The following is a 25,345-nucleotide window of genomic DNA, read 5'->3' on the forward strand; positions in this document are numbered from 1 at the left end:
GGGGCTGGGAGTGGGGGTGAGGGGCTGGGAGTGGGGGTGAGGGGCTGGGAGTGGGGGTGAGGGGCTGGGAGTGGGGGTGAGGGGCTGGGAGTGGGGGTGAGGGGCTGGGAGTGGGGGTGAGGGGCTGGGAGTGGGGGTGAGGGGCTGGGAGTGGGGGTGAGGGGCTGGGTGTGGGGGTGAGGGGCTGGGAGTGGGGGTGAGGGGCTGGGAGTGGGGGTGAGGGGCTGGGAGTGGGGGTGAGGCGCTGGGAGTGGGGGTGAGGGGCTGGGAGTGGGGGTGGGGGTGAGGGGCTGGGAGTGGGGGTGAGGGGCTGGGAGTGGGGGTGTTGCTCTTTCTAGCTTTATTCTATTTGCTCTGTTTCGGTCACCTTTGCTCATGAGTCGCCCGGTAACTTTATGATACCGCCACGTGGTTCAAGTTTAGGTTATGATTAATAACACAGCACACCGCTTAGTAAGGATTAAAACAACGGTCATTTATTATATACAAGCAATATTAATACACTAATACTACTTTCTATATAATAAACCTATCACTACTGGCCAATACTTAACTTAGGAAGAGCCCACCGGGTCAGGGAAACGAATGGCTTGTCCAATCAAATCTGGCCCGCGGGATTCAAAAGGGCTGCTACAGGTCGGTGGCTAGATGTCTCTACCGGATAGCGATCGCTGGATTCAAACTTACTGCTACCGGTGGCTGGTCTTCTGAAGGTCTCGAGCAGGCGAAGATGAGAGAGAGAGAGATCTGAACTTGGACCTTTACTTTTATAGGGCCCAGGGGCTTCCCGCCTCCCGGGGCGGCCCTTGACCCTGAGTCCCAAGTGATTGGATTCTGCCCCCAGTCTCTGGGGTCGATGTGTCCAATGGTGAGGCGATTCCTCGATAGGGGGGTGGTCGCTCACCTGTCTTTGTTTCGGCCACTGCAGGCGCCGACAGGTCTGGCCCAGTATTCAATTACTAATATGTTGCAATTGTTCCCGGGGATAGCCGATTTAACTGTGGATGTCTGAGTAGATTGGCTGCAAACAGTCCTGAATGCAACTGCGGATACCTGGGTTGATGGGCTGTTGATAGCCCTGAGTATCGATCTGGGCTACGTTCCCAGAGCTGAAGCTGCAAACCTGTCTGCAGCTGCCTGCTTGTGTCTTCTTGGCTGCTTTTCCCAGCAGTCTTTCGATTTAGCCATTTTAAACTGGGTTTTGGCCAGATTAATCGGAATGCAGCCATTTTACATGGCTACATTCCCGCCTTGTGATCCTAACGCGAAGCGTGAAGGATCACATAAATTTTGTCCTCTTCGTTTCCCGACTGGGGGAGGGGGGAGGGGCGGGGGGGGGGGCACCTCCCACATGGCCACTACTCTGACCCTAGCTATGCACAAAAATTTACCTAAACAATTCTTGAGGGCGCTATGTCAGGCAGGGGCATGTATCTATAAAAAAATAAACTGGGAACCTCTAATTTTACCTAAACACTCTATACTCCCAAACATTGCATTATCCTATCTTCCTAAAACATACAACAACAATCACAATATTTAATATACTCTTTCCTGGCTTGGCAGTCAAGCTCAGGATCGTTCATTTTTTTAAAAATGAAACATTCCATATATCTCTTTATTTACAGGAATAATGCACGTGAGTACTCTTTATTCTTTATATGTCGCGGGGGTCTGGGGTCTGGTCATAGCCGAATATCGGGGATCGGATGCGATAGACCGGGGTTCGAGCGCGGTACGCTCTCCTTTTCCACTTGCGGAGGCGCATGGTCTGTACTGCACAACTGAGTATAGCCAATGCCAACAGTGCCTCAATGATGTACGATAGGGAGTACCAAGTTATGAGCTTGGCACACCAGGATAATGCAGCGTGGTTGGTGACTGGGCCCTCGGTACTACGGGGCAGTGAAGCATTAACGGCAGGGGGGTTTGGAGTAATGGGCTTCGCTTTCCCGCGCAACAAAAAGTCCATCATAAATATGTTGAGCACGAAGAAAGGAGTCCTCGTGGCTGTCTTCTTTCTTTCCTTTTCCTGTTTTTGCTGGTTTTCTCCGGACTTGGAGCTTCTGGAGTTCTGTAAGACAAGCGTAGTGTGTGTAAATACTTCAGTTTAATATCTGGTGTGTTAGTGTGTCTGTCCTTCTTGGGGCCAATTACACCCTTATAATTGGTCACAGTATGTGACATGCAACCCAAAGGTTGCCTCAATAAAATAAAACGGTTTTTTAAAGAAAAGTTCGAATGAGGTGCGTGTGGGCCGCGATGGGTAAGATTTGGGTGGAGTCCCCGGGTAGGACGGCTACCAATACCGTATCTTCCCTACCCGAGCGTTTTTGACCAACCGGGGGGGGGGGGGGGGCGGGGGTCCCCAGGCAGGGCGGGTCTCACGCCGTTTCTCCACTGTCTGAGCGACCAAAGAACGGACAAGAATGTAGTCATCATGGTGGGGTTACTGTTCTGATTATACCATCCAATCAGAAGAGTAGCTACGATCGGGCGTCTGGTCTGGTGGGCCTCTGAGGCAAGTCCTCAGAGGTATTGGCCGAATGGGCGTGTGGCGGTGGTGTGTGTCTGAGGCAAGTCCTCAGAGGTATCGGCCGAATGGGCGTGTGGCGGTGGTGTGTGTCTGAGGCAAGTCCTCAGAGGTTTCGGCAGAATCGGCGTGTGGCCGCGGTGGGTGTCAGCGGGAAAAGTTAAAAAGTTCAGGTGAATGGGTGTGGGGCGGTGAGAAAATTCTCCTGTAGGACGAGCAACATTTAACAGACAGACAGACAACATAAAACATTCTGCAGGTTCCATCAGAAAGGACAACACTTTTCACCAAGTGTCTCCTTTAAATCATCATGTGGACACCTCAGTTCTCGGTTGCGAACAGGGTCGCAAAAGGGTTGACGGAGTCAGGCCCGAGGTCGTCACCGTCTCCCGGGTGCCAAACTCTGGAGTGGATCAGGGCGGAAAGGGCTGCGTGGTGTGAGTTGGGATCGTCCTCGTCATTGCGGACGAGTCTGCAGGAGTTGTCGCGGTGCCAATGAGTGGTGTCGAGTTGGGTGGGGTCAAAGTCGGGGTCGTCCGTGTAGTTTGGTGGTCGGTGGTGGGGTTTATTTAAGTAGGTGATGTAGAAGGGGTCACTGGAGTCGAGGTCGGAGTTGCTGGGTGTTGGACCAGGATGGTAGGAAGGCTGTGGCTGTCGTCAGAGTCACAGTCGCTGTCTGTGCTGCTGCAGTCTGTGGGCGTTCCGGGACGGAGCGTAAAGTTTGTGGGTGGAGTCGGTGGAGAGTCCGTGTCTGGGCTGGACGTGGAAAGGGTGGGAGTGGTCACGTTGGATGTGGGCGGGGTTTGGTCGGCTGCGTCAAGCATGACGTGGTGGGAGTGGTTTGACTGTGGTCCATAAACCTTGAGCGGGTTTATGTGAAACCATGCGGTCTTACCATTTTGGTATTTAATTTTATATACCGACGGGCTTATTTTGTCCATAATTGAATAGGGACCCGAGTATTTTGGAGACAGAAACGTGCTGGGGTTGTACACGGACAACATTACTTGCTGTCCTATGTTGTACTCCGTGGCATGTACTGCCTTCGCAAAACAGGCCTTGCTCTGTTTTCTTTTAGTGCCCAATTTAACAGCGGCTGCTAGCTGAGCCGTTTTTATATTTGCAAGTAGTTGTTCCACGGCCTTCTCGTGGGTGAGGGCCGTGACTTCGGGGCTGGTTAGGTCTAAACCTAGCAAGTATTCTGTCCCTTTCATGGGGCGTCCGGTCATGAGGGTGTGTGGGGTGAAACCTGTGGAGGTGGAAACAGTGTTACGCAAAAACATCAGCGCAAAGGGGAAGACAGAATCCCAAGTGGTGTTGTTTTGCTGGACCATTTTTCTAAGGGTGGTTTTTAGGGTCCGATTCATGCGCTCCACTATACCACTCGACTGAGGGTGGTACGCAATGTGAAATTTTTGGGTTATGCCAAATATCGTGAGGACGTTCTGCATGACCCGTCCCGTAAAGTGAGAACCTTGGTCCGATTCAATACTGCGGGGGAGTCCCCATCTTGTGAAAATGTGGTGGGTTAGGATTTTGGCTGTGGTTTTTGCGGTGTTGGTGCGGGCTGGAAATGCTTCCACCCACTTTGTAAAAGTGTCAATGACCACCAGAACATATTTATAGCCATTCCTGCAAGGGGGCAATGGACCTATAAAATCGATCTGGAGGTTAGTCCAGGGGCTGTTAACGGGTCGGGTGTGGCTGAGATGTGCCTTTTTGGCATACCTATCTGGGTTGTTTTGCCGCAGATGAGGCAATTTTCGATGTAATGGGATACACCCTCTTTAAGATTTGGCCACTGTAGCACCATCGATCACGCACGAGGCGAGACGTAAAGAACTTCAATCGAGGCTTTATTGAGCAGACTTGTTCAGACACGTTCCCCAGCAGCTCACTCACAGAATGCAGCTGTGGGGATTACCCAGGTTCTTATATCCCTCCTATCTGGGTGGAGCCCAGTAGGTGGAGGATCCAATCGGGATCCAGCATCTGTCCTCCAATAGCTGCTCGGCATTCCTGGTGTACCGTATTACCCCTAATACATACCACCACATTCTCCCCTTGTTAAAAAAGAACCCTGCTGGGTGGTGGGTGGTATGGTGGTCGGGGTTTACAGGGTCGGTGCCTTAACCATTAAACTATATACAATCATGCCGCTTTTACTGGGCCACTGAATTATTCACATTTTACCCGATTTGCAGCGTTAACTATTTACTACAATGCCGCTTTGCTGGGCCACTGAATTATATACATCTTAAGTCGATTCGATGAGTCGAGATGGTGCTCTGGTCGCCCTTTCCGATCGTCTCAGCCCGGGTGCTGGTGGTGCTGGCTCGGGTCCGTTCGACTCTGGGAGCATCGCGCTGTCCCCTTCTGTTTCCTTACTCCTGGACGGGCCTGGGAAGAGGACCGATCCCCCCGGGAAGGGGGTGGCTGTGGGGTGCACCGGCGGGAGTGAGGGCGAGATGATTTGTGTTGGGGGGGGTGGGGGGTGGGGAGCTCCGGCGGGCGCCAGGTCCCGCAGAGAGACCGTGTCCTGTCAGCCATCTGGGTACGCCATGTAGGCGTACTGCGGGTTTGCGTGGAGTAGACTCATGAAGGAGGACCCCCTGTCGCTATGGATGTAGATGGGGAAACCGAACAGGGTAAAAATGGTGCCGAGGGCTTTAATGATCGTGGCCGCGGTCATGTCGGGGCAGGGGATGGCGAAGGGGAAGCGGGAGTATTCGTCAACGACGTTAAGAAAGTACGTGTTGCGATCGATGGACGGGAGGGGGCCTTTGAAATCCAAACTGAGGCGTTCAAAGGGACGGGAAGCCTTTACCAGGTGCGCTCTATCTGGCCTGAAAAAATGCGGTTTGCATTCTGCGCAGATTTGGCAGTTCCTGGTGACTGTTCGGACCTCCTCGACGGAGTAAGGGAGGTTGCGAGCCTTTATGAAGTGGTAGAAACGAGTGACCCTCGGGTGGCAGAGGTCCTCGTGGAGGGCTTGAAGATGGTCCACTTGTGCGTTGGCACAAGTGCCGCGAGATAGGGCATCGGACGGCTCGTTCAGCTTTCCGGGACGGTACAAGATCTCGTAGTTGTAGGTGGAGAGTTCGATCCTCCACCGCAAGATCTTGTCGTTCTTTATCTTGCCCCGCTGCGCATTATCGAACATGAAAGCTACCGACCGTTGGTCAGTGAGGAGAGTGAATCTCCTGCCGGCCAGGTAATGCCTCCAATGTCGCACAGCTTCTACTATGGCTTGGGCCTCCTTTTCTACTGAGGAGTGGCGAATATCTGAAGCGTGGAGGGTCCGGGAGAAAAAGGCCACGGGTCTGCCCGCTTGGTTGAGCGTGGCCGCCAGAGCGACGTCAGACGCGTCGCTCTCGACTTGGAAGGGGAGGGACTCGTCGATGGCGCGCATCGTGGTCTTTGCGATATCCGTTTTGATGCGGCTGAAGGCCTGGCGGGCCTCTGACGACAGGGGAAAAGTAGTGGACTGGATTAGTGGGCGGGCCTTGTCTGCGTACTGGGGGACCCACTGGGCGTAATAAGAAAAGAAGCCCAGGCAGCGTTTCAGGGCTTTGGTACAGTGGGGGAGAGAGAACTCCATGAGGGGGCGCATGCGTTCGGGGTCGGGGCCTATCACTCCATTACGCACTACGTAGCCCAGGATGGCTAGACGGTCGGTGCTAAACACGCATTTTTCCTCGTTGTAGGTGAGGTTGAGGGCGTTAGCAGTCTGGAGGAATTTGCGGAGGTTGGCGTCGTGGTCCTGCTGGTCGTGGCCGCAGATGGTGACGTTGTCGAGGTACGGGAACGTGGCCCGTAAACCGTGCTGGTCGACCATTCGGTCCATCTCTCGTTGGAAGACCGAGACTCCGTTCGTGACGCCGAATGGAACCCTTAAGAAGTGGTATAGCCGGACTTCCGGGTGCGGCGATGACCAGCTGAGTCGCACGTTTCGGCAGCTCCCGGTGGAACGGACTTTTGGCCTCTTAATAAGAGCCCCAACGGCAATTTTAACGGCTAAAAGTACTGTGCGGTGAACCAGAAGGGAATCCCCCCTGGATACGGATGAAAAAAGGAGAGGAAGGTGGCCGGATTGCGGTGGATCCTTTAGAGCAGCGGCAAGGAAGGCAAGCAAAAACCAAGATGGCGTCGGAAGGTGGCAGTTTAATATGGGGCCCTGAGCAACACGAGTTTTTGAAACGCTGCGTGGAAGAACTCAAAAAGGAAATGAAGAAGGAGCTGTTGGCCCCGATATTACAGGCGATCGAAGGGACACTGGAGGAGCAAAAGACCCAGGAGCGGGAGCTTCGGGTCGTGAAGGCAAAGGCTGCCGAGAATGAGGACGACATACAGGGCCTGGTGGTGAAGACGGAGATGCACGAGGCACACCATAAACGATGTGTGGAAAGGCTGGAGGCGCTGGAGAACAACGCGAGGAGGAACAACCTAAGGATTCTTGGTCTTCCTGAAGGTGCGGAGGGAGCGGACGTCGGGGCATATGTGAGCACGATGCTGCACTCGTTAATGGGAGCGGAGGCCCCGGCGGGTCCGCTGGAGGTGGAGGGAGCATACCGAGTGATGGCGCGAGGACCGAGAGCAGGAGAAATTCCTAGAGCCATAGTGGTGAGATTCCTCTGTTTTAAGGATAGAGAGATGGTCCTTAGATGGGCAAAGAAAACTCGGAGCAGTAAGTGGGAGAACGCGGTGATCCGCGTATACCAAGACTGGAGTGCGGAGGTGGCGAGAAGGAGGGCGAGCTTTAATCGAGCCAAGGCGGTGCTTCACAAAAAGAAGATAAAATTCGGTATGCTGCAACCGGCAAGACTGTGGGTCACATATCAAGGGAGGCACCACTACTTTGAGACGGCGGATGAGGCGTGGACTTTTATCGTGGAAGAAAAATTGGAATGAGCGGGTTATTAAAAAAAGAACGTTTGAAACAAAGTGGTGGGGCGAGTATGGGGGGCGAAGAGGGGGGTAAAAAGGGGGGGAAGAGGAGTTTTATGTTATTAATCCTGCGATGTGGTAACTTTTCTCTCTTCCACAGGAGGTGGTGGGGGGAGGAAAGGAGGTGGAGGAGATGGGGCGTTGGCCATTGGGGGCGGGGCCAAGGGGGAAGCACGGGCTCGGTTCCCGCGCTATGATAATCATGGCGGGAATAGGGAAGCAGGAAGGAGGGGGCGTCGCACGGTGCGAGCCGAGGTCACGGGGGGGAAGCCGAGGTCGGCCAGAGTTTGCTGACTTCTGGGAGCAACATGGGGGGTGTAACTACGCTAGTGGGGGATCTAGCGGGGGGGTGGGAGGGGGGAATTATTGGGCTGCTGCTGCTGGGGAGAGGGGGGAGCTGGCATGGGGTGGGATGGGCGGGGGGGCACCGCCTGGGGGGGGGACACAGCTGCGTGGGAACCGGGTGAGGAGCTGGAAAAAGGGGATGGCTAATCGACAAGGGGGGGGGTAAAAAGCCCCCCAACCCGGCTGATCACGTGGAACGTGAGAGGGCTGAACTGGCCGATAAAGAGGGCACGAGTATTCGCACAACTTAAGAAACTTAAGGCAGACGTGGTTATGTTACAGGAAACGCACTTGAAACTGATAGACCAGGTGAGACTACGCAAAGGTTGGGTGGGGCAGGTGTTCCATTCGGGGCTAGATGCGAAAAACAGGGGGGTCGCTATATTAGTGGGGAAGCGGGTAATGTTTGAGGCAAAGACTATAGTGGCGGATAGCGGGGGCAGATACGTGATGGTGAGTGGCAAACTACAGGGGGAGACGGTGGTTTTGGTAAACGTATATGCCCCGAACTGGGATAATGCCAATTTTATGAGGCGTATGCTAGGACGCATCCCGGACCTAGAGGTGGGAAAGTTGGTAATGGGGGGAGATTTCAATACGGTGTTGGAACCAGGACTGGACAGGTCGAGGTCCAGGACTGGAAGGAGGCCGGCAGCAGCCAAGGTGCTTAAAGATTTTATGGAGCAGATGGGAGGAGTAGACCCGTGGAGATTTAGCAGACCTAGGAGTAAGGAGTTTTCGTTTTTCTCCTATGTCCACAAAGTCTATTCGCGAATAGACTTTTTTGTTTTGGGAAGGGCGTTGATCCCGAAGGTGAGGGGAACGGAGTATACGGCCATAGCCATTTCGGATCACGCTCCACATTGGGTGGACTTGGAGATAGGGGAGGAAACAGAAGGGCGTCCACCCTGGAGAATGGACATGGGACTAATGGCAGATGAGGGTGTGTGTCTAAGAGTGAGGGGGTGCATTGAAAAGTACTTGGAACTCAATGGTAATGGGGAGGTCCAGGTGGGAGTGGTCTGGGAGGCGCTGAAGGCAGTGGTTAGAGGGGAGCTGATATCAATAAGGGCACATAAAGGAAAGCAGGAGAGTAGGGAACGGGAGCGGTTGCTGCAAGAACCTCTGAGGGTGGACAGGCAATATGCGGAGGCACCGGAGGAGGGACTGTACAGGGAAAGGCAAAGGCTACACGTAGAATTCGACTTGCTGACAACGGGTACTGCAGAGGCACAGTGGAGCAAGGCACAGGGTGTACAGTACGAATATGGGGAGAAGGCGAGCAGGTTGCTGGCCCACCAATTGAGGAAAAGGGGAGCAGCGAGGGAAATAGGGGGAGTGAGGGATGAGGAAGGAGAGATGGAGCGGAGAGAGTGAATGGAGTGTTCAAGGCATTTTATAAAAAATTATACGAAGCTCAACCCCCGGATGGGAGGGAGAGAATGATGGGCTTTCTGGACCGGCTGGAATTTCCCAAGGTGGAGGAGCAGGAAAGGGTGGGACTGGGAGCACAGATTGAAATAGAGGAAGTAGTGAAAGGAATCAGGAGCATGCAGGCGGGGAAGGCTCCGGGACCGGATGGATTCCCAGTTGAATTTTACAGGAAATATGTGGACTTGCTCGCCCTGCTACTGATGAGGACCTTTAATGAGGCAAAGGAAAGGGGACAGCTGCCCCCGACTATGTCTGAGGCAACGATATCGCTTCTGCTAAAGAAGGAAAAGGACCCGCTGCAATGCGGGTCCTATAGACCTATTTCCCTCCTAAATGTAGACGCTAAGATTCTGGCCAAGGTAATGGCAATGAGGATAGAGGATTGTGTCCCGAGGGTGGTCCATGAGGACCAAACTGGGTTTGTGAAGGGGAGACAGCTGAATACGAATATACGGAGGCTGCTAGGGGTAATGATGATGCCCCCACCAGAGGGGGAAGCGGAGATAGTGGTGGCGATGGATGCCGAGAAAGCATTTGATAGAGTGGAGTGGGATTATCTGTGGGAGGTGCTGAGGAGATTTGGTTTTGGAGATGAGTATGTTGGATGGGTGCAGCTGTTGTATAGGGCCCCAGTGGCGAGTGTGGTCACGAATGGACGGGGATCTGCATACTTTCGGCTCCATAGAGGGACAAGGCAGGGATGCCCTCTGTCCCCATTATTGTTTGCACTGGCGATTGAGCCCCTGGCAATAGCATTGAGGGGTTCCAAGAAGTGGAGGGGAGTACTTAGAGGAGGAGAAGAACACCGGGTATCTCTGTATGCGGATGATTTGTTGTTATATGTAGCGGACCCGGCGGAGGGGATGCCAGAGATAATGCGGACACTTCGGGAGTTTGGAGAATTCTCAGGATATAAACTGAACATGGGGAAAAGTGAGTTGTTTGTGGTGCATCCAGGGGAGCAGAGCAGAGAAATAGAGGACTTTCCGCTGAGGAAGGTAACAAGGGACTTTCGTTACTTGGGGATCCATATAGCCAAGAATTGGGGTACATTGCATAGGTTAAATTTAACGCAATTGGTGGAACAAATGGAGGAGGACTTCAAGAGATGGGACATGGTATCCCTGTCACTGGCAGGGAGGGTGCAGGCGGTTAAAATGGTAGTCCTCCCGAGATTCCTCTTTGTGTTTCAGTGCCTCCCGGTGGTGATCACGAAGGCTTTTTTAAAAAGGATCGAAAAGAGTATCATGAGTTTTGTGTGGGCCGGGAAGACCCCGAGAGTGAGGAAGGGATTCTTACAGCGTAGTAGGGATAGGGGGGGGCTGGCACTACCGAGCCTAAGTGAGTACTACTGGGCCGCCAATATCTCAATGGTGAGTAAGTGGATGGGAGAAGAGGAGGGAGCGGCGTGGAAGAGATTGGAGAGGGCGTCCTGTAGGGGGACTAGCCTACAAGCTATGGTGACGGCCCCATTGCCGTTCTCACCGAAGAAATACACCACAAGCCCGGTGGTGGTGGCGACTTTGAAAATTTGGGGACAGTGGAGACGGCATAGGGGAAAGACGGGAGCCTTGGTGGGGTCCCCGATAAGAAATAACCATAGGTTTGCCCCGGGGAGAATGGATGGGGGATTTGGAATATGGCAAAGAGCAGGAGTAATGCAACTGAAAGATCTGTTTGTGGATGGGAAGTTCGCAAGTCTGGGAGCGCTGACCGAGAAATATGGGTTGCCCCAAGGGAATGCATTAGGGTATATGCAACTGAGGGCTTTTGCGAGGCAACAGGTGAGGGAATTCCCGCAGCTCCCGACGCATGAGGTACAGGACAGAGTGATCTCAAAGACATGGGTGGGGGACGGTAAGGTGTCAGATATATATAGGGAAATGAGGGACGAGGGGGAGATTATGGTAGATGAGTTGAAAGGGAAATGGGAAGAAGAGCTGGGGGAGGAGATTGAGGAGGGGCTGTGGGCTGATGCCCTAAGTAGGGTAAACTCATCGTCCTCGTGTGCCAGGCTAAGCCTGATTCAATTTAAGGTGTTACACAGGGCGCATATGACTGGAGCACGGCTCAGTAAATTTTTTGGGGTAGAAGATAGGTGTGCGAGATGCTCAAGAAGCCCAGCGAATCACACCCACATGTTCTGGTCATGTCCGGCACTACAGGGGTTCTGGGTGGGGGCGGCAAAGGTGCTTTCGAAGGTGGTGGGGATCCAGGTCGAACCAAGCTGGGGGTTGGCTATATTTGGGGTTTGCAGAAGAGCCGGGAGTGCAGGAGGCGAAAGAGGCCGATGTTTTGGCCTTTGCGTCCCTAGTAGCCCGGCGCAGGATACTGTTGATGTGGAAGGAAGCCAAGCCCCCGGGGATGGAGACCTGGATAAATCACATGGCAGGGTTTATAAAGCTGGAACGGATTAAGTTCGTCCTAAGGGGATCGGCTCAAGGGTTCACCAGGCGGTGGCAACCGTTCGTCGAATACCTCACAGAAAGATAGAGGGAATGGAAAAGAAGAAGGCAGCAGCAGCAGCCCAGGAGGGGGTGGGGGGCGGAGGGGGGAAGGAACCAGAAGGACTCTCAGGGTTGTTAATATATATGTATAATATGTATAGGTCGTTGCTATAAATAATTGTATATTGGACTGTTAAATCATATTTTTGGAGAGTGTTTATCTGAGACAAGGCAGTTGCCATTTAGTTTTAGTTTTAGTTTTTGTTATATATTATTTATTCTTTGTTTATAAAACAGGTCATTGTTATTTATACTGTTATATTATTGTGTAAAGGATACACAATGTACTGTGATGGTTGACCAAAAATTTTCAATATAATATTTTTAAAAAAAGAAACGATATAGCCGCCCATCTGCTTCGAAGGCTGTGTACTTGCGGTCACCCGGGCGAATGGGGAGCTGGTGGTAGGCGGACTTAAGGTCCACGGTGGAGAAGATCTTGTACTGTGCAATCCGATTGACCATGTCGGATATGCGGGGAAGAGGGTACGCATCTAGCTGCGTGTACCTGTTGATGGTCTGACTGTAGTCTACGACCATCCTCTGCTTCTCCCCTGTCTTCACTACTACCACCTGGGCTCTCCAGGGACTATTGCTGGCCTGGATTATGCCTTCCTTCAGCAGCCGCTGTACTTCGGACCTGATAAACGTCCGGTCCTGGGTGCTGTACCGTCTGTTCCTAGTGGCGACGGGTTTGCAATCCGGGGTGAGGTTCGCAAACAGGGAGGGTGGTTCGACCTTCAGTGTCGCGAGGCCGCAGATAGTCAGTGGGGGTATAGGGCCGCCAAATTTGAATGTTAAGCTCTGGAGGTTGCATTGGAAGTCCAACCCCAGGAGGGTGGGAGCGCAGAGGTGGGGAAGGACGTACAGCCGGTAATTTTTGAACTCTCTCCCCTGCACCGTTAGGTTTGCGATGCAGAACCCTTTGATTTCAACGGAGTGGGACCCCGCCGCCAGGAAGATTTTTTGGGTGCTTGGCCGAATTACAAGGGAACAGCGTCTTACCGTGTCCGGGTGAATAAAACTCTCCGTGCTCCCCGAGTCGATCAAACACGGCGTCTCATGCCCGTTCACCAGCACCTTTGTCGTTGTCGTCTGGAGCGTCCGGGGCCGCGACTGGTCGAGGGTCACCAATGCCAAACGTGGTTGGTGTATCAGACCGTTGTCTTCAGGCAGTGTGGAGCCGGCCACACCGGGGTCCTTGCCTGTCAGCCAAGATGGCGGCGTCCATGGATCGCACGCGGTTGGGGGTGGACAAAATGGCCGCTCCCATGGATCGCACGCGGCCTGTGGGTAGGAAGATGGCGGCGCCCGTCCCCCCCTCGTGGTGTCCGGGATCCAAAATGGCGGCACCCGTTGACCGCCCGTGGGTCGCTGGGAGAGTTGAGCCCGTGGTCCCATTTGTTCCCCGGAGATAGCGGCGACCCCACGGGACTGGCACACAGCTGCGTAGTGCCCCTTTTTACCGCAGCTTTTGCAGGTGGCCGAGTGGGCCGGGCAGCGCTGGCGGGGGTGTTTTGACTGCCCGCAAAAGTAGCAGCGGGGGCCCCCCGGGTGGTCTGGGATTCTGGCTGCGCATGCTTGCGGAGGGGTTGGGGTTGCCGGGGGGTCGGTCGCGGCGGGGGTCCACGGAGCCCAAGGGGCTGCAGCGCGGTCGGGGGCATAGGCGAAGGGCGTGCGGAGGGGTTGGGGTTGCCGGGGGGTCGGTCGCGGCGGGGGTCCACGGAGCCCAAGGGGCTGCAGCGCGGTCGGGGGCATAAGCGCAGGCGTTTTGGGAGGCCACGTCGAGGGAGGCTGCAAGGGCCCGTAGCTCTGTGAGTCCAAGAGAGTCTTTCTCTAAAAGTCTCTGGCGAATTTGCGACAATGCCAAACCTGCTACGTAAGCGTCTCTGATCAGGAGGTCCGTATGTTCGTTCGCCGTAACCACTGGGCAGTTGCAGTTTCGTCCCAGGATCGTTAGAGCATTGAAGAAATCGTCTAGCGATTCCCCGGGGATTTGTCGTCTGGTCGCGAGCTGGTAGCGTGCGTAGACCTGGTTGACGGGCTTAATGTAGATCTCCTTCAACAAGTTGATCGCCTCTGGGAATTCTTCCGCGCCCTCGATGAGTGAGTAGATTTCGGGACTCACCCTGGAATGCAGGACCTGCATCTTCTGGTCTTCTGTTGGTCTGCTGGGGGCTGTTCGGAGGTATCCCTCAAAACACCCCAGCCAGTGTTTAAACGCGGATGTTGCGTTTGCTGCGTGGGGGCTGATGCGCAGGCACTCCAGGGTGATCCGGAGCTCCATATTCCTTTTTTAAGTCTGCTCAATAAATTGTTGCACCATTGATCACACACGAGGCGAGACGTAAAGAACTTCAATCGAGGCTTTATTGAGCAGACTTGTTCAGACACGTTCCCCAGCAGCTCACTCACAGAATGCAGCTGTGGGGATTACCCAGGTTCTTATATCCCTCCTATCTGGGTGGAGCCCAGTAGGTGGAGGATCCAATCGGGATCCAGCATCTGTCCTCCAATAGCTGCTCGGCATTCCTGGTGTACCGTATTACCCCTAATACGTACCACCACAGCCACCAACAAAGCTGCTTGAGGTGGGCTGCGGTGGGTTCTATTCCCTGGTGTCCATGGCCGTCATGGAATAGACAGATCATCTGATTCCTATCTTGTACAGGAACCACGGAAAGGCTGTCCTTTAGCACCACACCATCATGTGTGGTTATGGTATTCCGGAACCTCTCGTATGAGGCTGGAAACTTCCCTTTCACGATCTCAGTGAGAGCGCTATCCTGCTTCTGGGCCGCTACTAGATCCTCGATCCTAGTCTGCGCGACCTGAACTGCACTCACTGGCGCACTCACTGGGGCGCTCCCGGGGGGCTTCCAAAAGTACCCATGCCTGGATCCTGCCTTAGCAAGCCCGTCGGCTTTTGCATTTCCAGGGGGGGAGGAACGATGGTGGCTGCGGACTTTTATAATGCCAAAAGTCCTGTTCTTGGCCTTTTCCAGAATATGGCGGAGTAATGGGGCTGAGGGGAGGGGTTTTCCATCCGCGAAAACAAATCCTCTCGTTTCCCAGAGGGGCAGAAATTCGGTGAGGCTGTTGCAGACGTACAGACTGTCTGAATATATGTCTGCTGGGCTGGGGAAGGAATCTGGGTGGTCTACAATGTAGGCGATGGCTGCAAGTACTGCTGCCTGCGCGCCTAAGTGCCCGGGCAATTTTAATGCGATTTCTTCGAGGGCGCGTCCCTGCGCGTCCTCCACATAAATCCCACAAACTGTTATGCGTTGCCCATCCAGGATTGTGGAAGATCCATCCACATAAATCCTGATGGGGTCACACGTGTCCGGGTGAGGGGGATTCTGAGATGGAGTGGCTAGTTTTCTGGAGGGTGTTCTGGCTATAAAGGGGCCTGTATTATGGTGGGGCGAGATGATTTCACACTCATGGGGGGTTCCGGGGTATTGTAGATTGTCCGCTAAGTATGTGTGAGTCTTTGTCCGTTTTACTGTGATGTCCCGTCCTTGTAAGAGAAGGGTCCACCTAGCAGCGCGGATTTGGCTGACGGTACCGTCTTTAAGTCGTCCGTCCAGTAAAAGTTGTGTGGGGGTGTGTTCGGTCAAGATGGTGATGGGGTTCAGTCCGGTAATGTAGGAAAAGTACTGGACTGCCCAGAAAACTGCGAGCAGGTGCCTCTCACAGGCTGAAAATCCCTGCTCCACAGCATCTAAAATTCGGGAGGCATAAGCTACGGGTCTTAGCTTGTCGTGCCGTTCCTGCAGGAGCACGGCTGAAAGGGTGCGGTCTGTGGTCGCTACCTCTATGGCAAAAGGGGAAAGCGGGTCGGGAACTTGTAGTGCGGGGGCAGCTATGAGTGCCTGTTTTAGCGCGGGGGAGTGGGCCTCGGTAGAGTGCTCTTTCAGAGGGTCGGTGCAGATTCGATGGGCCGAATGGCCTCCTTCTGCACTGTAGGATTCTCTGAAATATTTCTGAAGTGTACTCACTGTAATAATGGCAGCCAATTTGCAAATTCCTACAAATAGCAATGTGATTATGAGCAGATAATCTAATTTAATGTTTTGAGGGATAAATATGCTCACATTTGAAATACTGTCATCGTTTCTTTTATGTGTGAGAGGAGCAGACGGGGTTTTTCTTCATCCAAAAGAGGGCACCCTCGACTGCAGCACTCGCTCAGTACTAGAGTGGCAGCTACGTATTTTAAACATCAGTCATGGAGTGAGACACGAACGCACTGCATGCACAGTCTAATATAATCGTGACCATCGAAACCCTACAGTATAGAAGGAGGCCATTCGGCCCACAGAGTCTGGAGCGATCCTCTGAAAGAGCACTCTACTTCGGCCCACTCCACTGCGCTATCCCTGTAACCCCACCTAACCTGCACATCCCTGGACACAAAGAGGCAATTTATCATGGCCAATCCACCTAACCCGCACATAGAAAGTCTTTGGGAGGAAACCGGAGCACCCGGTGGAAACCCATGCAGACACAAGGAGAATGTGCAAACTACACAGTCACTCGAGGCCAGAGCTGAACCCGGGTCCATGGCGCTGTGAAGCCTCAGTGCTAACCACTAACCACCATACCATGACAGGTTAGTGTTAGTCAGATCTCTTCTACAGATGGTGCGGTGAGTTATAAGGGGGAAAAAATGGATTCCCTTGTTGTCACTTAACATCTACACTGTTTGGTCCTGAACCAATATGCTGGTGGAAGCCCTTCAGTTGCAACGCAGGTGTTTTGAAGCATGAAAGGCAATTGTTTGGACATGTTTTATTCTGCCCAGGCTTTGGATTTTGTTTTCATTAGAAGACACAAAGTTCCCTTCACTGCATCTCACTGCATTCACCGGGACCTCCAGATACTAATCTGAGTCAACAAGTGGAACTGATGACTGAGGCAAGAAAATAATAATCTTTATTGTCACAAGTAGGCTTACAATAACACTGCAATGAAAAGCCCCTAGTCACCAGACTCCAGCGCCTGTTCGGGTACACAGAGGGAGAATTCAGAATGTCCAAATTACCTAACAGCACGTCTTTCGGGACTTGTGGGAGGAAACCGGAGCCCCCGGAGGAAACCCACGCAGACACGGGGAGAACGTGCAGACTCCGCTCTGACAGTGGCCCAAGCCGGGAATCGAACCTGGGACCCTGGCGCTGTAAACCCTCGGTGCTAACCACTGTGCTACATTGTGTACGGGGCACAAAACCATCTTCCACCTGTTAGCCGATTATTTAAGTTGTCAGGTAGAGTATACAAGATCCTCAAGTGATTACGCCAGCCACACAGTATCATCATGAAAAGGAACAGGAACATCTCGATACCTTCAAAAATAAATGGAAAGAGAAGAGCCCAGGGAGGGCAGCACGGTGGCGCAGTGGTTAGCACAGCTGCTTCACGGCCAGGAGAATGTGTCTCTCATGGAACTGATCTTCCTTGGTATTTCTTTGTATTGTGAAGTCTGCCCATTTTCCTATCAGCCTCTCCTGGCCAGTGATGCCTTTTCTGCATTAATGTAATTCAGCAAATGTTAGACCAGCCATTGACTCCCGCCTCCCCGCACATTCGCCCGTACACACATCAGTCTCCCCTGGAGTAAATTACAGGATTCCATCCTAACTTTTTAATTTGTTCTGGGAATGTTAGTGCTGATGGCAATGCCAGCATTTTTTGCCGAATCCTAGTTGCCCTTGAGCAGGTGGTGGTGAGATGCCTTCTACTGGGTGGCTAACTCGGCGATTACAGATGGCAGCTAAGAGTCAACCACATTACTATGTTTCTGGAGTCACTTGTAGGCCAGACCGGCTGAGCACAGCAGATTTCCACCCCGATTGACAGCAGTGAACCTGGCGGGTTTTTGTGATAATTCGGCAGCATCATGATCATCATTAACGTGACTAGCATTTTAGTCCAGATTTTGTTCATTGAATTTTAAATTCCCCCAGCTGCTGTGGTGGGTTTTGAACTCATGGCTCCAGAGCATTAGCCTGGGTTTCTGGATTGCTACAGTCCAAAGATGTGCAGGTTAGGTGGATTGGCCATGATAAATTGCCCTTAGTGTCCAAAATTGCCCTTAGTGTTGGGTGGGGTTACTGGGTTATGGGGATAGGGTGGAGGTGTTGACCTTGGGTAGGGGGCTCTTTCCACGAGCCGGTGCAGACTCGATGGGCCGAATGGCCTCCTTCTGCACTTTAAATTCTATGATAATCTATGAACCCAGTAACATTAACACCTAGCTCCTGTCCCACACTAAAGTATTTCAATTCACTGGCAAAAATTAAAAGCAATCATGGGGGGGAGGTGAGGGGGGTGCAAGGGGGAAGGGGATTGGGGGGGGGGGAAGGGAGGGTAACGCGATGAGGCGAGGTGGGAGAAGAGACATGGTTCGGGCCGGAGAACGGGGCCAGCTTGGTTGGGCCAGGTACAGGGTGGAATCAACGGGGCTAGAGCCAAAAGGGGAGGATGACAGATGGTAGAGGGGAATGGAGGTATAAGCCTCTGGTAAGGCTGACAACGTGGAATATGCGAGGGATCAATGGACCGGTCAAAATATCTCGGGTATTTGCGCAGCTCAGGAGCTTGAAAGCGGAGGTGATCTTTCTGCAGGAGACACATCTCCGCGTGAAGGACCAGGTTAGGCTAAGGAAGGGGTGGGTCAGGCAGGTTTTCCACTCGGTGTTTGATTCAAAATCGTGGGGAGTGGCAATTTTAAAGAGTAAGAAAACAGGGTTTGTGAGCGTGAAGGAAGTGAGGGACCCGGGTGGGAGATACGTGATTGTGGGTGGGGTATTGGAAGGGATGCCAGTGGTGTTGGTGAACGTGTATGCACCGAATTGGGATGGTGTAGGTTTTATGGGGGGTTGCTGGCAGCGATCCAGGATTTGCCCATGTACCAGTTGATCATGAGAGGAGATTCTAACTGTGTCCAAGAGCCGAGGGTGGATGGGTCGAGCCCCGGGGCAATGGGTAGGGTACGAATGGCAAAGGAGCTGGGTGGGTTTATGGAACAGGTGGATCCAAGGCGCTTTAAGAACCAGGGGGAAGGGAGCATTCCTTTTTTTTCACATGTCTCGAGAGTATATTCCAGAATTGACTATTTTGTGGTGAGCCGGGAGATTTCGGTTGGGGTGGAGGGGGCAGAGTACGCAAGGATAGTAATTTTGGATCATGTGCCCCACTGGCTGGAGGTTCGGCTTAGACCGGGACGAGAGCAGATTCCGGGGTGGAGGTTTGATTCGGGGTTGTTGGCAGATAGAGGGTTTTGTGATAACGTGCGGGCGGCGATTAAAGATTATGGGGGTTTCCGGGTGCGGCGATGACCAGCTGAGTCGCACGTTTCGGCAGCTCCCTGTGAAACGGACTTTTGGGCTCTTGATAGGAGCCCCAACGGCAATTTTAACGGCTGAAAACACCGTGCGGTAAACCAGAAGGGTGTTCCCCCTGGACACGGATGGAAAAAGGAGAGGAAAGTGGCCGGATTGCAGCGGATCCTTTGGAACAACGGCAAGGAAGGCAAGCAGAAACCAAGATGGCGTCGGAAGGTGGCAGTTTCATATGGGGCCCTGAACAACAAGAGTTTTTGAAACGCTGCGTAGAGGAGATAAAAAAGGAAATGAAGAAAGAGTTGTTGGCCCCGATATTACAGGCGATTGAAGGGCTGAAAGAGGAACAAAAGACCCAGGAGCAGGAGCTTCGGGTCGTGAAGGCGAAAGCAGCAGAGAATGAAAACGACATACAGGGCCTGGTGGTGAAGTCGGAGATACAGGAGGCACACCAGAAACGATCTGTGGAGAGGTTGGAGGCACTGGAAAATAACGCAAGGAGGAACAACTTGAGGATTCTTGGCCTTCCTGAAGGTGTGGAGGGGGCGGACGTCGGGGCATATGTGAGCACGATGCTGCACTCGTTAATGGGAGTGGAGGCCCCGACGGGTCCGTTGGAGGTGGAGGGAGCATACCGAGTTATGGTGCGAGGACCGAGAGCAGGAGAAGCTCCCAGAGCCATAGTGGTGAGATTTCTCCGTTTTAAGGATAGAGAAATGGTCCTTAGATGGGCGAAGAAAACTCGGTGTAGTAAATGGGAGAACGCGGTGATCCGCGTCTATCAAGATTGGAGTGCGGAGGTGGCGAGAAGGAGGGCGAGCTTTAATCGGGCCAAAGCGGTACTTCACAAAAAAAAGATAAAGTTTGGAATGCTGCAACCGGCAAGACTGTGGGTCACATATCAAGGGAGGCACCACTACTTTGAGACGGCGGATGAAGCGTGGACTTTTATTGTAGAAGAAAAATTGGAATGATTGGACTACGAAAATGAACGTTTGGACAAAGTGGTGGGATGAGTGGGGGGGGGGGGGGGGCGAAGAGGGATTGTATGATTAATCCTGCGGTATGGTAACTTTTCTTTCTCCCACAGGTGGTGATGGGGGGAGGGGGGGAGGGAGAGGAGATGGGGCGTTGGCCATGGGAGGCGGGGCCGAGGGAGAGGCGCGGGCTTGGTTCCCGCGCTATGATAATTATGGCGGGAATAGAGAAGCAGGAAGGAGGGGGCACCGCACGGGGCGAGCCGTGATCACGGGGGGAAGCCGAGGTCAGCCAGAGTTTGCTGACTTCTGGGAGCAACATGGGGGGAGTAATTACGCTAGCGGGGGGTCTAGCGGGGGGGGGGGGGGAGGGGGGAATTACTGGGTTGCTGCTGCTGGGGAAAGGGGGGAGTGGGTGCGGGAAAGGATGGGCGGGGGGGCACCGTCTGGGAGAAATACAGCCGCGTGGGAACTGGGCGAGAAGCTGGAAAAAGATGATGGCTAACCGGCAAGGGGGGGGGTGGGAAGCCCCCCAACTCGGCTGATCACGTGGAACGTGAGGGGGCTTAACGGGCCGATAAAGAGGGCACGAGTACTCGCACACCTTAAGAAATTTAAAGCAGATGTGGTCATGTTACAGGAAACGCACCTGAAACTGATAGATCAGGTTAGGTTGCGCAAAGGATGGGTAGGGCAGGTGTTCCATTCGGGGCTGGATGCGAAAAACAGGGGGGTGGCTATATTAGTGGGGAAGCGGGTAATGTTCGAGGCAAAGACTATAGTGGCGGATAACGGGGGCAGATACGTGATGGTGAGTGGCAAATTACAGGGAGAGATGGTGGTGTTGGTAAACGTATATGCCCCGAATTGGGACGATGCCAATTTTATGAGGCGAATGCTAGGACGCATCCCAGACCTAGAGACCGGAAAGCTGATAATGGGGGGAGACTTTAACACGGTGTTGGAACCAAGGCTGGATAGGTCGAAGTCCAGGACTGGTAGGAGGCCGGCAGCAGCCAAGGTGCTTAAGGATTTTATGGAGCAGATGGGAGGGGTGGACCCGTGGAGATTCAGTAGACCTAGGAGTAAGGAGTTCTCGTTTTTCTCCTATGTCCATAAAGTCTATTCACGCATAGACTTTTTTGTGTTGGGTAGGGCATTGATCCCGAGGGTGAGGGGAACGGAATATACGGCTATAGCCATTTCGGATCATGCCCCACACTGGGTAGACTTGGAGATAGGGGAGGAAACAAGAGGGCGTCCACCCTGGAGAATGGATATGGGACTAATGGCGGATGAGGGGGTGTGCTTAAGGGTGAGGGGATGCATTGAAAAGTACTTGGAACTCAATGACAATGGGGAGGTTCAGGTGGGAGTGGTCTGGGAGGCGTTGAAGGCGGTGGTTAGGGGGGAGCTGATATCAATAAGGACACATAAAGGGAAGCAGGAGAGTAAGGAACGGGAGCGGTTGTTGCAAGAACTTTTGAGGGTGGACAGACAGTATGCGGAAGCACCGGAGGAGGGACTGTATAGGGAAAGGCAAAGGCTGCATGTGGAATTTGACTTGCTGACCACAGGCACTGCAGAGGCACAATGGAGGAAGGCGCAGGGTGTACAGTATGAATATGGAGAGAAGGCGAGCAGATTGCTGGCACACCAATTGAGGAAAAGGGGAGCAGCGAGGGAAATAGGGGGGGTGAGAGACGAAGATGGAGAGACGGAGCGGGGAGCGGAGAGAGTGAATGAAGTGTTCAAGACATTTTATAAAAAATTGTATGAAGCTCAACCCCCGGATGGGAGGGAGAGAATGATGGAGTTTTTGGATCGGCTGGAAATTCCCAAGGTGGAAGAGCAGGAAAGGATGGGATTGGGAGCACAGATCACGGTAGAAGAAGTGGTGAAAGGAATTAGGAACATGCAGACGGGAAAGGCCCCGGGACCGGACGGATTCCCAGTTGAATTTTACAGAAAATATTTGGACTTGCTCGCCCCGCTACTGACGAGGACCTTCAACGAGGCAAAGGAAAGGGGACAACTGCCCCCGACTATGTCAGAAGCAACGATATCGTTTCTTTTAAAGAAGGAAAAGGATCCGCTACAATGCGGGTCCTACAGACCAATCTCCCTCCTCAATGTAGATGCCAAGGTCTTGGCCAAGGTAATGGAAATGAGAATAGAGGAATGTGTCCCGGGGGTGGTTCATGAGGACCAAACTGGGTTCGTGAAGGGGAGACAGCTGAACACGAACATACGGAGGTTGTTAGGCGTAATGATGATGGCCCCACCAGAGGGTGAAACGGAGATAGTAGTGGCGATGGATGCCGAGAAAGCATTTGATAGAGTGGAGTGGGATTATCTGTGGGAGGTGTTGAGGAGATTTGGGTTCGGAGAGGGGTATGTTAGATGGGTGCAGCTGTTGTATAGGGCCCCAGTGGCGAGTGTGGTCACGAATGGATGGGGATCGGCATATTTTCGGCTCCACAGAGGGACAAGGCAGGGATGTCCTCTGTCCCCATTACTGTTTGCACTGGCGATTGAGCCCCTGGCGATAGCGCTGAGAGGTTCCAAGGGATGGAGGGGAATACTTAGGGGAGGAGAAGAACACCGGGTATCTTTATATGCGGATGATCTGCTACTATATGTGGCGGATCCAGCGGAGGGGATGCCAGAAATAATGCGGATACTTGGGGAGTTTGGGGATTTTTCAGGGTATAAATTGAACATGGGAAAGAGTGAGCTGTTTGTGGTGCATCCAGGGGAGCAGAGTAGAGAAATAGAAGACCTACCGTTGAGGAAGGTAACAAGAGACTTTCGTTACCTGGGGATCCAGATAGCTAAGAATTGGGGCACATTGCACAGGCTAAATTTGACGCGGTTGGTGGAACAGATGGAGGAAGATTTCAAGAGATGGGACATGGTAGCATTGTCAATGGCAGGGAGGGTGCAGGCAGTTAAGATGGTGGTCCTCCCGAGATTCCTTTTTGTGTTTCAGTGTCTCCCGGTGGTGATCACGAAGGCTTTTTTCAAAAGGATAGAAAAGAGTATTATGGGTTTTGTTTGGGCCGGGAAGACTCCGAGAGTGAGGAAGGGATTCTTACAGCGTAGTAGGGATAGGGGGGGGCTGGCACTACCGAGCCTAAGTGAGTATTATTGGGCCGCTAATATTTCAATGGTGAGTAAGTGGATGGGAGAGGAGGAAGGAGCGGCGTGGAAGAGATTAGAGAGGGCGTCCTGTAGGGGGACCAGCCTGCAGGCTATGGTGACAGCCCCATTGCCGTTCTCACCAAGGAACTATACCACGAGTCCGGTGGTGGTAGCTACACTGAAGATTTGGGGACAGTGGAGACGACATAGGGGAAAGACCGGAGCACTGGGGGGGTCCCCGATAAGAAACAACCATAGGTTTGCCCCGGGGGGAATGGATGGGGGATATGGAATGTGGCAAAGAGCAGGTATAACGCAATTGAAAGATCTATTTGTGGATGGGAAGTTTGCGAGTCTGGGAGCGCTGACCGAGAAATATGGGTTGCCCCAAGGGAATGCATTCAGGTACATGCAATTGAGGGCTTTTGCGAGGCAGCAGGTGAGGGAATTCCCGCAGCTCCCGACACAAGAGGTGCAGGACAGAGTCATCTCAAAGAAATGGGTGGGGGACGGTAAGGTGTCGGATATATATAGGGAAATGAGAGACGAAGGGGAGACTATGATGGACGAACTAAAAGGGAAATGGGAAGAAGAGCTAGGGGAGGAGATTGAGGAGGGGATGTGGGCAGATGCCCTAAACAGGGTAAACTCGTCGTCCTCGTGCGCCAGGCTAAGCCTGATTCAGTTTAAGGTATTACACAGGGCACATATGACTGGAACACGGCTCAGTAAATTTTTTGGGGTGGAGGATAGGTGTGCGAGGTGCTCGAGAAGCCCAGCGAATCATACCCATATGTTTTGGTCATGCCCGGCACTACAGGGGTTTTGGATGGGGGTGACAAAGGTGCTTTCGAAAGTAGTAGGAGTCCGGGTCGAACCAAGCTGGGGGTTGGCTATATTTGGGGTTGCACAAGAGCCGGGAGTGCAGGAGGCGAAAGAGGCCGATGTTTTGGCCTTTGCGTCCCTAGTAGCCCGGCGCAGAATATTGCTAATGTGGAGAGAAGCCAAGCCCCCGGGGGTGGAGACCTGGATAAATGATATGGCGGGGTTCATAAAGTTAGAGCGGATTAAGTTCGTCCTAAGGGGGTCGGCTCAAGGGTTTACAAGGCGGTGGCAACCGTTCGTCGAATATCTTGCGGAAAGATAGATAGGGGAGAACAAAGAAGGCAGCAGCAGCAGCCCAGAACTTGGGGGGTGGGGGGTGGGGGGGGGGGGGGGGGGGGGGTGGCCTGAGACAAGGCAGTTGCCAATTAGGGCTAGTTTTTATTTTTGTTATTTAATATTTATTTATTTGTTGTTGTTTTCTTTTGTTCTTGTTTAAATAAAAAAGGTCATTATTATCTGTATTGTTATAATGTTGTGTAAAGGATGCACAATGTACTGTGTTGGTTGACCAAAAATTTTCAATAAAATATTATTTAAAAAAAAAAAAAAAGATTATGGGGAGTTGAACCAAAACAGGGAGGTGTTGCCGGCCATTTTATGGAAAATGCTAAAAGCGGTGGTCCGAGGGGAGAATATCTTGTTCAAGGGTCATGCGGATAGGGAAAGGAGGGAGGAATATGTCCGGCTAATGAGCAAGATAGTGGAGGTAGGGAGGGAAACCTCTTAATGCTGGCTAAGGTATTGGCGTGAAGGATGGAAGGTTGTGTCCCAGGGGTGGTTGCGGAGAACCAAAGAGGCCGGAGGTGGTGGTGTCTATTGACGCAAAGAAGGCATTCGACCGGGTGGAGTGGCGGTATCTGTTTGAGGTCCTGGGAAGGTTTGGGTTTGGGCCGAGGTTTGTGGCATGGGTGTGCCTGCTATATGTGGCACCGAGGGCGAGCATGTGGACTAATGACATGGGCTCATGGAACTTTGAATTGCCCAGGGGAACAAGGCAGGGGTGCCCGTTGTCGCCACTGCTGTTTGCACTGACTATAGAGCCTCTGGCAATGGCTCTTAGGGGGTCGGCAGAGTGGCAAGGCATTATGAGGGGACGGAGGGAGCATCGGGTGTTGCTCTATGCTGGCAACCTACTGCTGTATGTTTCGGCCCCGCTGGGGAGCGTGGAGAGGGTCATGGGCCTGTTGGGGAGGTTTGGGGCGTTTGTGGGGTATAAGTTGAATG

General features: G+C 52.9%; 1 long non-coding RNA gene across 1 annotated transcript; it reads right to left on the reverse strand.

Annotated features, from left to right (window-relative positions):
- Positions 1-454: 454 nt before the first annotated feature.
- LOC140427711 (uncharacterized) lies at positions 455-13,426 on the reverse strand. The gene is made up of 2 exons (XR_011948592.1): positions 12,772-13,426; positions 455-2,074 (listed from the first exon to the last, which is right to left on the reverse strand). It is a non-coding gene; the product is annotated as an uncharacterized lncRNA (long non-coding RNA).
- Positions 13,427-25,345: the final 11,919 nt, after the last annotated feature.

The sequence above is a fragment of the Scyliorhinus torazame genome, chromosome 1 (assembly GCF_047496885.1).
Source record: "Scyliorhinus torazame isolate Kashiwa2021f chromosome 1, sScyTor2.1, whole genome shotgun sequence".
In the NCBI taxonomy this organism is placed as follows: Eukaryota; Metazoa; Chordata; class Chondrichthyes; order Carcharhiniformes; family Scyliorhinidae; genus Scyliorhinus; species Scyliorhinus torazame.